The sequence below is a fragment of the Notechis scutatus genome, chromosome Z, assembly GCF_049901735.1.
Source record: "Notechis scutatus isolate UNSWTSFEM ecotype Mainland chromosome Z, rNotScu1.2, whole genome shotgun sequence".
NCBI lineage: Eukaryota > Metazoa > Chordata > Lepidosauria > Squamata > Elapidae > Notechis > Notechis scutatus.
The window spans coordinates 9,585,727-9,590,662 of NC_142025.1; positions in this window are offsets into that span (position 1 = coordinate 9,585,727).

Here is a 4,936-nt window from a genome sequence, read left to right on the forward strand (position 1 = left end):
GTGTCCATCTGTTGTTTCTACCCTGCCAACAGGTGCTTTGGTGAATAAGTTCTTTGTGGCAGCCCCTCAAATACTGGAATACTGCTACCATGTCACCCATAGCCTTTCTTTTCTCTAGACTAGCCATATGTTTTCATCTCCAGGCTTTTAATCATTCAGTTGCTCTTCTTTGCACTTTTTCCAAAATCTCAACATTGTTTTCATAATGTGGTGACCAAAACTGGATACAGTATTCCAGATGTGGTCTTATTAAGTCCTTATAAAGTGATCTGGTAGCCTAATCATGTATCTGCATTCATGGATCTGTATTGATACATGATTATGTGTCCATGTTTGCAGTTCCTTTCTAAATACATACAATATTTTTTCATACAGGATTCACATTCCTATATTGCAAGTCTCTGACTCCCATTCAGAAGCTCAGTGTCTGGCTCAAAATTCCAAAATCCTTATCATCATATAAAGTTTTGCAGATTATTTTGCTTTGTGCAGACTTTGATGAAAAATAACTAAATTAATATAGTCCTAATGTCTTCACATGGCCTGCTTTTTCAATATGCTGCAGAAAGAGTGGGGGGGAATCTGGGACTAGCTCCATCATGTACTACACTTGTTCAGCTTAGTGCCCTCTAAGCTGATTGGAGTTCAATCTTCATATTTTTTTGGTCAATATTCATTGTACTTGAGAACTAGCCCTAATGTTAGGTGTAATCAAACAGTTGCTTTAAGCATCAGCCCAGGTCAGAGTAGCACCATCATGGTAAACCTATGGCATTCATCTCAAAGATGACATGACATGACACTTTGGGTGACATACCAGGCCAGCATTCAGCAACCCCCAACAAAAACAGTTCTCGAAAACATGTCTGTTCTTGGGTGATTTCTGGAGGCCGTGCAAGAGGGTTGTGCAGAGTCAAGCTAGGCATTTTCTAAATTGTTGACATGTCAAATCCAAAAGATTTACCATCACTGGTTAACAACATCCACTGCCAATCTGGTCTATCCATAATAATAATAATAATAATAATAATAATAATAATAATAATAATAATAATAATAATAATAATAATAATAATAATAATAATAATAATAATAATAATAATAATAATAATAATAATCTTCTTCCTCCTCCTCCTCCTCCTCCTCCTCCTCCTATTCCCACAGGTGCAGGATCTGCTTTTTGGATCATTGAACACCACTTTGCATAATCAGCTGCATCTCCAGGGCACAGGCCCACAGCTTGCATATCTTTGTTGATGATGTCTTACCATCTCTGTTTTGCATGCCCGTGAGGTCACCAGCCATTAACTGTCTAACTGTTGGTAGACAGTCTTGGCAGTGGTAGAAGGTGCTACTCTCAGGACATGTCCATATCAGTAGAGATGCTTTCTCTCTTCTTCTCTATAATTGGTGCCACACCAAAACGTTGTCGAATGGTATCATTTGTGATGTGGTCAAGAAGGGAGATTCCTGATATCCAATGTAGAATTCGCATTTTCATGGCATGGAGATAGCTTTTGGTCTCTGTTGTTGCTGCCTAGAATCTACCCAGTGATTCTGTTCTACACAGAAACATAGCTTCTTTATTGCATCCAGTACATTTTGTTCTTTAGAGCAACTGTCAAGATCAACTCATCCTTCCATAAAATTCTAGGATCCCTTCGGAACAATATCTAAAGGTTGGCCAGTTGGCCAGTATGAAGGTAAATATCCTGTTATCATTAGGAACAGAATGGTGAGAAAGGAGGGGGGAGCAGAGCATTGTTCTCCTGACTACAGCAGTAGCCTCAAAGGTCAATCTTTGATTATGAGAGTAGAAGATTTGCATTTCAAGGAAGTAGCAATGTGAGAAAGGTAATAGAGGACTACTGTGGCCCAACGGAGACAATGGCTCAGTGGGTAAAGATGCCGAACTTGTTAGCTAGAAAGCATGACAAGATGAGATCCCATTCCTGCCTTACTCCTGCCAACCTAGCAGTTCGAAAGCATGCAGATGCAAGTAGATAAATAGATACCAGTTTGGTGGGAAGGTAACAGCATTCTGTGCACTCAATGTAAAACCATGCTGGCCACATGACCATAGAAGAGTCTTCGGACAATGCTGGCTTCCTTGGCTACAAAAGAGTGGTGAACATTACCCCGTAGAGTTGAGCATGACTGGACAGAATAAAACCTCTACCTTTTCTTTTACAGTGGTCCAGGTGCATTTTCAAACAATCCCTTAATGGTCTGGGTTTGCAAACCATAACAGATTGTTATGGTTATAACTGATGTAGCAGAAGTGTCCACTTAATTTTATATGGGCAAATGCAGATCATTCAACATTTAGCCAGCAGCCTTTTCAGTTGTAGATTAAGAGGAAATTTACATGCCATAATTACACCCAGGTACAAACTGTGCTGGGATATGGCTCGTATTCTGGGAAACAGTGAATCTGAAACATCAACCATGAAATGAAAGGAGTATGTTTGTTTCAAAATCTTATTAAAAACATGACTCTTCTGTTGTGCTAGAAAGACCAGACATCTTCATAAAATATATGTGAAGTCTGTGGGACATTTCAGCACCTGCACAGCAGTTAATTAGCTAATATTTGTAAAGAGCTTTAAAGAAGGGAAAATAAACTGATATGCTGTATTTTATGACATCAGGTTGGTATGCATTGGTCAACTGACATTGTCAGAGGGAAAGCATTTTGAGAATCTTTGGGGGAGGGGGTTAAAGAAAGCTAGCTTCTAGTATTTATGGATAAACCTTGAAAATAAGTGAGCATCTTATGACATAAAGGAGAAGTCAAAGATATTATTATATGGATGTCTTTCTGTGTTTTCTTTTTATCTTGCCATGTCATTAGAGCAGCTGGGGCCAAACTCAGACAACTCAAACAGCCTAAACCTGAATTTCCCTTGATTTAGATGACAATAGAGACAACCTGGACAGAAGCAGCAATAGTGACAGACAGTATATACTATATATTATGCATACATATATGTTCTGTCTCACCTTTCTTCTTTCCAAAAGATGAAAGAGTACAAACTCACACAAACACAGGCAGGCAAGCTGCCTCGGACTTCACAGAGTTAATTCTTTGGAACTGATAATGTCCTTGGCATTCCAACACGCTCTGCCTGCCAAGTCCGAACTGATAACAGGTAAAAAGCTACTCCCAGAAAATTACAAGGCAGACCATAAAAATCATTCACAAAGAAAACCTGAAGCAAGATTAAACTTTGTCCCGTACAAAGTTCCAGCCGACAACACACCCACTTTTATCCCCTGTGGGGTGTGGCTCAATGACTCAGCTCACTCTCTGACCCTCCCACGCCTCCTACATTGCTGCTCACGTTTCTCCCTACGACGCTGCTTAGGATCAAGCCAACATTCTTCCTCTTGACTCCCTGTCAGGGGCTGCTCCGATATGCCTTCCTCCTGATTAATCTCAGGCTGTTCCTCTCTGTTGTCTGATGAAACCTGAGGCATTATCAGGGAGGAAGGCATTGCCAGAGAGGAAGGTCCTGGGGAGGAAGGCATTCCCAGTTCCTCCTCCTCATCTTCTGAGTCCTCTTCCTCTAACAGCACAGGCTCGGGAATCGGAGCCACAACACTATCCCTCACGGCAGGGCCCTTCCCCTGAGTCTGACGGTCAGGATGTGGTCTCAAGGGGAAATGGTCATGGAACATCCGTATAAGGTCCGGGGCATGGATTGTGGAAGCATCAACCCAGGAAAGGGCCTCTGGCCCATCCCCCACCTCTCGATCAAATACTGGAACCGCCCTTTCAGCCAGTGGGAATCCCTAATGCTGACCACGTTGCCGTCTACTGCGTCATCTTCAATGGGCACAGGTGGTGGATCATCAGCTGCAGGTTGTTGAAGATCACATGAAGGGGTGTCAGGGACCAAAAGGGAATGGTGGAAGACTGGATGAATTCGCATGGAGCGCGGTAGAGTCAGTTGATAGACTACGGGGTTGATGACCATCTCAATGGGAAATGGGCCGATGAACCGATGGTCCAGCTTCTTTATCGGGCGGTCGACCTGAAGATGTTTTGTGGACAACCACACACGGTCTCCTACAGCCAGCAGAGGCGTTGCCCATCGAGAGCGATCTGCAAACTGCTTGTAATCTTCCTTGGCCCATATCGTTTGCTGCTGAACTAACTGCTGAACTGAGTGTAGTTCCAAAAGGAATTCCTGAGTCTCGGTAACAGGGGAATCTAATAGTATCAACGGAAAGAACCGCGGATGGTACCCCACATTAGCATAAAATGGTGTCATTTGGGTGGAGGTGTGCTGGGAGTTGTTGAATGCAAACTCTGCCAGAGGGAGATAATCAACCCAATTGTTCTGCCGGTGGTTTACAAAACAACGCAAATATTGCTCGAGAATGCCAATGACCTTCTCCGTCACACCATCAGTTTCTGGATGGTGCGCCGACGACAAGCACACCTGCACCTGTAACACGGTCATCAGGCTTTTCCAAAATTGGGCTGTAAATTGTACACCGCGGTCAGAAACTACCCTGTCTGGCAGACCATGGAGATGAAAAACATGCTGCAAGAACAAACGGGCAGTTGCACGGGCCGATGGCAATTTACGACACAGAATGAAGTGAGCCATTTTTGTCAACATGTCGACCACCACAAGTACAGTTGTAAATCCTGAGGATGATGGTAAATGAGTCAAGAAGTCCATGGAAATCGCTCCCCATGGTCTTTCTGGAGTCGGCAGAGGTTGGAGGAGACCAGGAGGCGCACCCATCGTGGCTTTCGCTTGCCTGCATGGTACACAGGACGTGACATAGGCGTGGACATCATGCCATACTTGAGGCCACCAAAAAGTCCGCGTTACAAGATGGAGGGTCTTAAAAAACCCAAAATGGCCGGCTGCAGGGTTGTCGTGACACTGAGTCATAATAAGGGCTTGAAGCGGCCCCG